This window comes from Phyllobates terribilis, unplaced genomic scaffold, assembly GCF_046119375.1.
Source record: "Phyllobates terribilis strain yellow unplaced genomic scaffold, ASM4611937v1 Scaffold_8__6_contigs__length_399053987, whole genome shotgun sequence".
NCBI lineage: Eukaryota > Metazoa > Chordata > Amphibia > Anura > Dendrobatidae > Phyllobates > Phyllobates terribilis.
Genome location: NW_027362768.1, coordinates 291,542,815 through 291,554,042, shown reverse-complemented (window position 1 = coordinate 291,554,042; position 11,228 = coordinate 291,542,815). Strand labels below are relative to the sequence as shown.

Genomic DNA, 11,228 nt, shown 5'->3' with positions numbered 1-11,228 from the left:
CCGGCGTCAGCACCCGGCGCACCCGGGCAAATGCCGGGGCCCTGAGCAGCGCCCGTTCCCCCCGGCTTGCTCAGGGCCCCGGCACCCGGCACAATACTTACCTCTCCCCGTGCCTCCGCAGCAGCTCCTGCATCCTCCGCGGCTGCTGCACTGTGACATCTCAGGTCACCGCGCTCTCTCCTGAGCAGTCACAGTGCAGAGCGGGAAGATAGCGGCGACTCTGGAGTCCGGAGCAGCGGCAGCAGGTGAGATGTGAGGTGAGTATTTGATTTTTTTTTTTTATTGTATGGAGGCCTGTGGCAGTATAAGGGAGGGGGGTGAGGTGGGGGTGTGTGACATCCTGCATGGGGCATTATAAGGGGGGGTGACATCCTGCATGGGGCATTATAACGGTGGGGGTGTGACATCCTGCATGGGGCATTATAAGGGGGGGGTGACATCCTGGATGGGATATTATAAGGGAGGGGGTGTGTGTGACATCCTGCATGGGGCATTATAAGGGAGGGGGGGTGTGACATCCTGCATGGGGCATTATAAGGGAGGGGGGGTGTGACATCCTGCATGGGGCATTATAAGGAAGCGGGGGGGTGTCATCCTGCATGGGGCATTATAAGGTGGGGTGACATCCTACATGGGGCATTATATGGGGGGAACAGCCTGCATGGGGCATTATGTGGGGGGAACAGCCTACGTGGGGCATTATGTGGGGGGAACAGCCTGCGTCGGGCATTATGTGGGGGGCGACAGCCTGCATGAGGCATTATGTGTGGGGAACAGCCTGCATGGAGCGTTATATGGGGGCCAGTATTCTGTATGGGTCGTTATATGGGGCCCAGTATTCTGTATGGATCGTTATATGGGGGCCAGTATTCTGTATGGAGCGTTATATGGGGGCCAGTATTCTGTATGGGTCGTTATATGGTGGCCAGTATTCTGTATGGAGCGTTATATGGGGGCCAGTACTCTGTATGGAGCATTATATGGTGGCCAGTATTCTGTATGGAGCGTTATATGGGGACCAGTATCCTGCATGGAGCGTTATATGGGGGCCAGTATCCTGCATGGAGCAATATATGTGGGCCAGTATCCTGTATGGAGTGTTATATGGGGGCCAGTATTCCGTATGGAGCATTATATGGGGGCCAGTATCCTGTATGGAGTGTTAAATAGGGTCCAGTATTCCATATGGAGCATTATATGGGGGCCAGTATTCTGTATGGAGCATTTTATGGGGGATAGTATTCTGTATGGAGCATTATATGGGGGCCAGTATCCTGTATGGAGCGTTATATGGGGGCCAGTATTCTGTATGGAGCATTATATGGGGGCCAGTATTCTGTATGGAGCATTATATGGGGGCCAAATTCCTGTATGGAGCGTTATATGGGAGCCAGTATTCTGTATGGAGCGTTATATGGTGGCCAGTATTCTGTATGGAGCGTTATATGGGGGCCAGTATCCTGCATGGAGCGTTATATGGGGGCCAGTATCCTGCATGGAGCGTTATATGGGGGCCAGTATTCTGTATGGAGCGTTATATGGGGGCCAGTATCCTGTATGGAGCGTTATAAGGGAGCCAGTATTCTGTATGGAGCGTTATATGGGGGCCAGTATTCTGTATGGAGCGTTATATGGGGCCAGTATCCTGTATGGAGCGTTATATGGGGACCAGTATCCTGTATGGGTCATTTTATGGCGGCCAGTATACTGTGTGGAGCGATTCGCCGGCTTCTGAGCTATCACTCATGTAATGTAAGAAGTGAAAGCTTTGCATTGTACTATATATATATTTCTCTTCGGTATCTGTGACCATGGCTTGCCCCCCTAGTTTTGATCCTGGGTACGCCCATGATTACAGATACAGTATGCTGTAACACTACTAAAAATTACGTGTTTGTGTAAAGTATGAAATAAAAGAACAAGGTGCTTTGTATTTTCAAACAATATTTTAATAACGATATCGTCAAAAATAAAATATTACATAGGCATATTAATCTCATACGCCAAAACAACAGTAATATAAAAAACAATTGAAAAAGAAAAAAAAATACAAATTATAATAAGACGGTGGGGAACTCACATCAGGGCCAGGACTGGATGTGGAAAAAGGTGGGGGAACAGCTACTGGAGTGGAGACATAGGGGGTAAGTGAGAGAAGAGGACTAAATGATGGAAAGACCCCATGGTCCGAAGTGTTGTATAGGAAAGGGTTGTCCGCCCCAAATATACCATCCTCTTCCTGTGTTTCAGGTGGCTTCTGTGGGCTGTTGTGGCATCTCAGCAATGAAATTCTCATTTCTATATCTCCCTTGGCCAGTGTCCTCTTGGTTTTTCCCCACATTCTAACCACCAAAAGGTGTTTGTGGCAGGAGACATGATGGTGATGGGGTTGTTCAGTGCCAAAATCGTTGGATTGGATGAGACTGTGGTGTCTGCTGCGTGGGTGTCACTGCAGTAGGTGGTGCTGGCTTCAGGGTGGGTGGCACTTGAGGAGGTGCTGCTGGCTTCTGGGTGGCTAGCACTGGAGGAGGTGGTGCTGGCTTCTGGATGGCTGTCACTGGAGGAGGTGGTGCTGGCTGGTGGGAAGCTGGCACTGGTCTTGGAGGGCGTCGTGCAGGTGGATCGGCTGAGTAGCCTTCTCTGGGGTTCAATGTTTGGTTCCCAAGAAAGCTGCCACCTTTCTAGGAGTTCGAAAACCGACATTGGACAATTTGGTGGTGTTGCGGCACTGAAAATAATCTGTATAACAGTCCTGGCCTTCAGCCGTAAATCAAAGGGGACATGGTGGAAATAGCGGGCCAGACTATGACAGAAATCCTTCTCAACCTCTTCACTCACAGCAACTTCCAAGTCTTGACCGCCAGTGATGGTGTGGGGGCTCTCCTTGGCGGGTAGCGTCACTGGATGATGGGTGGCTTGGGGGAGATGTCAATGGTCTGGGTTGTGGTGGTGGTCTCCGCTGGCTCATCTTCTTCATGTCCCCCAGCTACAGCCTTCAGGTCAGATTCCTCCCCGGCCTCCAGCCCTTCCGAGCTTGAGGTAGTTCCCTTTTTGCCCTTGCCCGATCTGTAAGGTGACGGATGACAGAGCAAAAATTATTTTTGGACTGCAAAATCATAAGGAAAACATACAAACACCAAAGTGAAAAAGGTAGCCACTTACACCCCCACTCTTGCTCCACTGTTGCATCTCACAGCAGAACTGGTCCTGGCAACTCCTCCATCGTCTTGTCACTAAACCCACTGGAAAAAAAAGTTGAAGATATTAGAATAGTAAAGTAATATCGGTCAAGGATGTTGCACGCAATAACATGTATAGTGTGTGTTATAAGATCACTGGTAGTATAGTATGGTGCTTATTTTTTTTTTAGGTTTGTGATTTTGTTTGTGGGTGGTTTATTTTGGGTTGTAAAAAATTAACACATAATGTTTTTGTTTTTTAAAAAAAAAAAAAAAAATTCTCCAAATAAAAGATTACACATATATTACGACAATCAGAATGTAACGTTTAAATTGGGCTTACTTACTTAAATCCTCTTGAATCTGTTTTGAGCTGCTTCCATAATTGGGGTACAGCTCGCAGCAAATGTACTTCCACGATGCATGCTGGTGACTCTGTTCCCCACAACCTTCATGCTTGCTGTCTCGCACAATTCAGACCACTGATGCACCAGAAACAGCATCAGTTCAACGTTGATAGTGTGACTCATGTTGCTGGTTTCCGTGGAGGTGTGATTTTTTTTTTTCAAATTTATAACATCCCTTGTGTCAAATGATGAGCTTCCTGGGTTGTATAGGGACGGATGGCATACGCATGTGACGCGCCCCCTGGACCGTGGGGTACTTGGTAACCGGACCGGTCGGTGCTGGGGGTGTCACAGTGGCGGTGACCCGGTCCGTGACCCAGGGCGGTCAATAAAATGGGATGTTGAGAAAAGGGGAATTAAAGTTTTATATATATAACATTCGTGACACCACCTGTGGTATACGGCTATATGGGGCCGCCGCTGCGGTGCAGATCCTCTGGAGCTGGTGATGACGCAGCAGAGTTGGTTCAGCTCTCCACAGGCAGAACTTAGCTCCAGGGCAGGAAATGGTGGTGTTATAGATGTTGCTGTGCAGTATAGTGCAGGGGATGGCGCAGTTAATAATCAGTCCACAACTTAATGGCGGTTTCCTCTTATCTTTACTTGTGGTGGTTAGGCAGACCGGGGTACGGGTACTAACTGGTAGTAGAGGTCCGGGCGGCCTGGAAGCAAGTTGGGAATCCACCTCGCCAGGTGAAGTTGGAGGCCTTCCCTTTGCGCTAATCTCTTTGGCCCTGCTGCTTATAGCTGTGCTGTGGCCCTCGTCCCTGAGTAAAATGTCTTTGTGCTCACCCGTATGGCAGGCAGCTCGGGCTTTCCTGGAGTGTCGCTCCCACGTGGCGGTGCTGGGCCCTATGTGCTGCTGAGCCTCCGGGCGTCTGATGGGGCCAGGAGACCTGCAGTCTCCTGCCCTCCAGTTTCTGCTGCTGGGCCTTCAGTGCCCCACAACCTCGGACTCCGGTGTCCTGTTCTTCTACGCTCCTCTCTGGGGTGAACTGCCGTGCAGCTCCACTCCCCAGGTCTTTCCTCTTCAATGTCCTGTATTCAACTCTTCTCACTAACTCTTACTAACCCCGCTTCCAGATTCCAGTTGCTAAGGGGAGGAGCTCCCCTTGCTTGTCTGGAGCCAGGAAAGTGTTGCATGCTAGTATACTTGACTAGGGGACCCCTGCTTGCTTCCAGGCATGGCATCACCCCTTGTGAGGGAGGCAATTCCACTGTGGCAACCGGACTCCTGGGGTGCCACATTCCCCCCTAGTTAACTTCAGTACTCCCGGACTGAGGATACCTTTTTGAATTAACAATTAACAATAACAATTCTCATTACAAATAGTTTACAAAGTCAAAAATGACAAAAACTCAACAAAAATTTATAGCAGTCTCTGCGGCGCTTAGTTTTTACGCCACAATCCGGGGATTGTCTTTTTCCGGATAACTGAAATTTGGCTGGTGGGAACCGCATCTGCCCACTTTGTGTATCGTCCCTGGGCGTGGCTTCAGGGCACACTGTCATTGGGCCTGGTCTTCGGCCACGTCTGCGGTTTATTTTCAAGGCCACTTACTAACTATTTTCAATATTGTCCTGACCACACCTAGTCCTGTGGTCCAATTGTCCATAAATTTAACAACTATATATATCCAAGATTATTTAATGGTTACAACATATATATAACATACACTTTAGTTCTCCTACACTTTAGTTTCTCCAGCGGGCAGGGAGCTGACCTTTAGTACTCCGGGTCGATCTACGTAGTACATTTGTTGTCACTGACCTACCCTGGTTCCTAGTGTCTACCCCTGGTGTGGTGGGTTCAGTGTGAACTACACTACGGGTAGTCTGAGGTAACACTGGTAGTGTTAGAACCCTCCTGTTAGTTTTTTCTATCTTGTGTTTTGCAGTTACGTGACCATCTGCCTATATATTCCAGCTCCTTCTGGCTTTGCTGGACTTCAGTGTTGTTTGACTGTTTTGCTAGCCTGGTGCTTCGGTGCCTATCTCTGTCAGTTTGCTTGGTCCTCTTGGACCTCTAGAACTTTTTGTCAGTTTGTCTTTTGTGTTCTACAACAATTTCTGTTTAGGAGGTGTCCCATTTTTGTCCCAGTCCTTAGTTCTTTTAGGGACTCCTCCCTTAATTTTATAGGTCTTCGTTCAGATTAGCCGAGGATGAAGGCGGGTCTGTTCACTAGGAACAGGCAGTCCGCTACATTGTAGGGATTCAGCTTAGTCTTACTGTAGGGACAGCTTTCCCCTATCTTTGCTTAGTTCTTGTTGCAGATCATAACAGGTAGGTTGGGTAATCTCCTACGAATTCTTTGGCTCACCCTGGGTACGACAGGTTCACTGCTAGCAGAGGGTAGATTCTCCTGATCTGCTGCTGATGAAGCATCTGTCTCTGGGGCCGACTGGTCTTCCAGATGTTCTGGAGCCTCTGCAGCTTCCAGTGAGGCCTCTTGGAGAAAGGTCAGGACCGGTACCACAATTGCTCTGTTCACCTGCGTCCAAGACCGGGGAAATGCTCCAAGGACTGTCTGGACCGTTTCCTCCACTTTTTCTGTGGGCTGAGGGCTGTCTTGGTCTTCTTCTTTGTGTTTCAACTGTTCAGGGCATATCTTCAGGTGGTCTCTTGAGACTGCCGCTGAAGTTTCTCCTCCATCTTTACTGATGAGGCACACCTTGGTGTTATCGAAATTTGAAGGTAAGACGGTGTATGGCTCAACCTCTCACTGGTCATCTAATTTATGGACTCGTCTCTTCCTCTTAAGTACCTGTTCTCCAGGTGATAAGGGAACTGCAGGTTCATGCTGACTGTAAGTTTTCTCCTGCTTCTGTTTCGCCTGGGACAAACTTCTCTCAACACATTCTTGCACCTTGCGGTATTGTTGCTGCCACTCGGTATCCCAATCCGCATCTGATGATGTCATCTCTGGTGTTAAAACTCCCATGTCTAAGTCGATGGGTAGCTTACCAGGTCTTGCTCTCATCAGGTAAGCAGGTGTACAGTTGGTGGAGTTCATCGGGATGTGGTTATATAGGTCCACCAAATCTGGTAACCTCTCTGACCACAGGCTACGTTCTTCAAGGGGCAACGTCTTCAACAGGTCTATTACCACCTGGTTCATTTTCTCGCACAACCCATTGGTCTGGGGATGATACAGAGTCATCCTTATTTTGTTGCAGCCATACAAGTTACAGAATTCCTGGAACACCTCTGCTTCAAAGGCTGGACCTTGGTCGGTAAGCACTCGTTCAGGGTAACCGTGCGGATGACAAAAGTGTTGTTGAAACTCTTTGGCTGCCCTCTGAGCCGACTGATATTTCACTGGCACTACTATCAGGAATCGGGAGTAGTGGTCTACTATGGTGAGAGCGTAGACATAGCCCGACCGGCTTGGGGCTAGCTTCACGTGGTCCAAGGCTACCAGTTCAAGTGGTTGTTTGGTGATTATGGGCTGCAGGGGAGCCCTCTGGCTATCGCGGTCTTTTCGTATCAGGTTGCATGGACCACATTCTCGACACCATCTCTCGATTGCTTTCCTCATGCCAACCCAGTAGAATCGCTCACGTAGCAGGGCTTCCAACTTCTTCCACCCGAAGTGTCCTGCTCCATTGTGGTACGCTTCTAAGATCATTGGCGCATCCCGCCTCGGGACTATCACCTGCCAGACCAGTTCGTGTGTCAGGGAGTTGATGCTTCTTCGACACAGCTTTCCCTCGTAGATGAACAACTTGCCCTTCTCCTTTCTCAACTGTTGGGTCTCCTGTGGAGCATCTGGATCAGGGTGCGAGTCAGCTTGTGTCAGCAACTCCTTTACCAGGTAGACAGCTGGGTCGCTATCCTGCGTCTCTGCCCATCCATGGTGGGGCAATGGGTTGAATGTGGCCTCTCTGTTGGCGGAGTGCTTGTCCCTCACACAGTGGGAGCACTGGGTCACCCCGTGATGATGGAAAGCGGGTAGCACTATCTCCTCCAGCTCTTCCGGGTCTTCTCCCCCATCTGGCAAGTTGGGCATCCTGAACAGCGCATCAGCATTTGTGTTTTTATGCCCCACCCGATACTTCATGGTAAACTTGTAGTTAGACAGTCGGGCCATCCATCGTTGCTCTAGGGCACCAAGATTCGCAGTCTCCAGGTGCGTCAGCGGGTTGTTATCCGTGAAGACTGTAAATCTGGAGGAGGCGAGGTAATGTTTGAAGCGCTCTCTTACAACCCAGACTATGGCTAAAAACTCCAAACTTGAAGGAACTATAGTTGTCGGGGTTCCTTTCCGTGGGCCGGAGCTTCCTGCTGGCGTAGGCAATCACTCTCTCTCTGCCTTGCTGTACCTGGGACAGCAACACTCCCAATCCCACGTTGCTGGCATCTGTATGAAGTATAAAGGGTTGGCCATAGTCGGGGTAGGCCAGGACTTCGTCTCCAGTAAGAGCCATTTTCAGTCGACTAACTAAGAGGTCCTGCATGGGTGCCGATATCTTGATGAAACCCTTGATGAATCTCCTGCAGTAGCCTACCAGCCCGAGGAACTGCCGCACTTCCTTGATAGTGGAGGGTCTTGATCCTCTGGAGCTGGTGATGACGCAGCAGAGTTGGTTCAGCTCTCCACAGGCAGAGCTTAGCTCCAGGGCAGGAAATGGTGGTGTTATAGATGTTGCTGTGCAGTGTAGTGCAGGGGATGGCGCAGTTAATAATCAGTCCACAACTTCTTCTACGCTCCTCTCTGGGGTGAACTGTCGTGCAGCTCCACTCCCCAGGTCTTTCCTCTTCAATGTCCTGTATTCAACTCTTCTCACTAACTCTTACTAACCCCGCTTCCATATTCCAGTTGCTAAGGGGAGGAGCTCCCCTTGCTGGTTTGGAGCCAGGAAAGTGTTGCATGCTAGTATACCTGACTAGGGGACCCCTGCTTGCTTCCAGGCATGGCATCACCCCTTGTGAGGGAGGCAATGCCACTGTGGCAACCGGACTCCTGGGGTGCCACACATGGGCAGTATGCTGTGTGATTTTTTTCTCGCACCCATTGACTTGCATTGGTGAGTCTCGTCCGATAGACGTGGCCACTCCAGCATGCTGTGATTTTTTTCTCAGTCCAATCTGAGCTGAGAAAAAAATCGCACTTGAGCACTGGATCATTGAATAACATTAGTCAGAGTGCAATCCGATTTTTTATCGGATTGCACTAGTTCATTTTTTCACGCAGATGAGTATGAGCCCTAAATTGTGAAATTTGTTGAGATTAAAATGAGCTATCATGGTTAATAGAAACCAAAATCAGCAATCAATAAGGGCTGGATTCCGAATCACCCCAAAATCTAAGTTAAAAACTTAATCACAGCAACTTTTAATGTATCTCATCTTAGTGTGTTTGGCCACCACTAGATGGTATGCATGTAATGCACCAGAGCGCAGAATGGATGGGAACCCCTTCAGTACACCAGGCATGGGTCGGATCCTCTCTGGTCCCCATTAAACGGTTGGTGGTGGCCGTGCCCGATGCCTGGCGCTGAGGAGGCACATTTGAAATAAGGATACAAGGCTGTGGGTGTGTGAGGGTTAAACGTCCTTCTACTGCCCCCTCACTGATGGTGTGCGGTTGTGGTGAATGTTCCCCATGGTATTTCGGTATGGAGGGAGACAGGGGTAGGAAGAGGTAGGAGAGAGAGATATGAAGCCAGGAGACTTTGGTAACGGTAAAACAGACTGTAAGCTTTTACTCTTTCACAGCCCAAGGAGGGGTTACAGCCGAAGAGAGTACAGTACAGGCAACACGTGCTGATGACAAACAGTTCCATTTTACAGACAGCATTTGGTAGCGGAGGCAGAGTGATGGGTACCAATGAGGAGCAATATCAGTAAGTCCCTCCAGGTGTCTAATGTCTGGTGTCCAGTACTGACGCTATAGAGTTTCCGTTTCACCCCTTCAGGGTCTCTATCCATGAATGACCTCTTTGTCCCAACCTCACTAACTTTCATATAGCATGAGGGGCAATGGCTTAACGTTATCCCCATAGTCTTCTATGAGTAACCACCAACTGGCCGAATGTTGTTCCTAAGTTCCGGGCCCACTTACAGAGCAATGTGCTCTGTAGAATCAGGCGATCACTCACCCCAATTGGCAGACGTTGGTGCTCCCTCAGACCTCTCTTGAGTTAGCCACTCCATTGCAGCCTGATAGGAACAGAGGAGAAGTCCCCCTCACATGTGTGAATGTGTCTGTAGTTGTGCTCGCTGAGCTTCGCTTCTTCTTTAAACTCCCATTTTGGACTCTCTCTCCCTCTTCTCTTTCTTCATACTCCCTCTTCTCTTCTGGACTCTCTCACTCTAACCAAACTAACTATATTCTGTCTCTTACTTTTGTGCACTAGAAACTCCACCCACTAACTGTTTTCTTGGCAACCTGCCTTGGTGAGGATGTTAACTGTTTCCCTTGCAACTAGCATAATAAGTGCTGACTGACGATAACATTAATATACAGTATTAACCTATACAGAGTTCCTAGTAATACCCAACTCTGGGGTATGACATGCACCCTGTACAATATTTGGACATGTTACTGCTAAGAAAGCAAATGGTGTCTTTGGGATGTTCTCCCAGACCTAGATCAGGGTATCAATGAGCTCCTGGATAGTCTGTGGTGCTTTTTGGTGGTCAGATGCACTGAGACATGATGTCCCGGAGGCTCTCAGTTGGATTCCGGTCTGAGGAACATGAGGGACTGTCATTGGCATAAATGCCTTTGTCATCCAGGAACTGCCTACATACACATGACCTGGCATTGTACTACATCAAGAAGAACCCAGGGTCCACTGCACCAGTGTAAGGTCTGATATTGGCTATGAGGATTGCATTACAAAACCAAACAGCAGTTACAGTATGTTGGATAAGACATGGAGATTTGTGCAACCCTCCAAGGATATGCCTGCCCAGACCATCACTAACCAGGGTGAAGCTGATCTCCTATGAAGAGAATAAAGCACCAATGGTGGGTCTGCCAATTATGGTGTTGTCTGTTGAATGCCAATTGAGCTTCATGGTGTTGGGCTGTAAGCACTGGTCCACCTACGGATCCTCACAGTTCTATCCCCACAATTTGGTCAGTAACATGCATACCAGTAGCTGCTGAAGGTAATTTTGTAGGGCTCTGCCAGTGCTCTTATTCATCCTAGCACAAAGGAAGGAACAGAAACTGATCATGCTGATGGAGATATCCAGAAAAGTGCCAATGTCCAGCAACACATCCAAAAAGAATAAAAACAAAATTTTTTGTATAGTATTAAAAACATGGTAGAAAAATATTCCTGGAAACTGTTCCAACACGTTTGGAATTGAAGGGTTCTCATTCATAGTCCTAAGTTAATACCCTTCTATGACTTCTTCTGGTTCTCCTTTTGTAAAAGCCTCTAACCTGGTAACTGCCCCATGGTATTGATACTGTGCTGGGTGACACAACAAGCCTTCTTGTGATGGTACATATGCATGTGCCATCCTGGAAGAGCTGGACTACCTGTGCAAGATGAATGAGCTGCAGGTACCTCCTCATGACACTAGCAAAGTGCAAAACTTGAAATGAATTAGTCAGGAAGGAAAACCATTACTTTTTTCGGGCCTGCCTTGTGATTACTAGGTATAGGGAGAACAGGATCTGC

General features: G+C 48.6%; 1 long non-coding RNA gene across 1 annotated transcript; it reads right to left on the bottom strand.

The window, feature by feature from the left end:
* Nucleotides 1–2,384: 2,384 nt before the first annotated feature.
* LOC141156530 (uncharacterized) lies at nucleotides 2,385–9,938 on the bottom strand. Its single transcript, XR_012247656.1, has 3 exons — nucleotides 9,690–9,938; nucleotides 3,163–3,242; nucleotides 2,385–3,066 (listed from the first exon to the last, which is right to left on the bottom strand). It is a non-coding gene; the product is annotated as an uncharacterized lncRNA (long non-coding RNA).
* Between the last annotated feature and the right edge of the window lie 1,290 nt (nucleotides 9,939–11,228).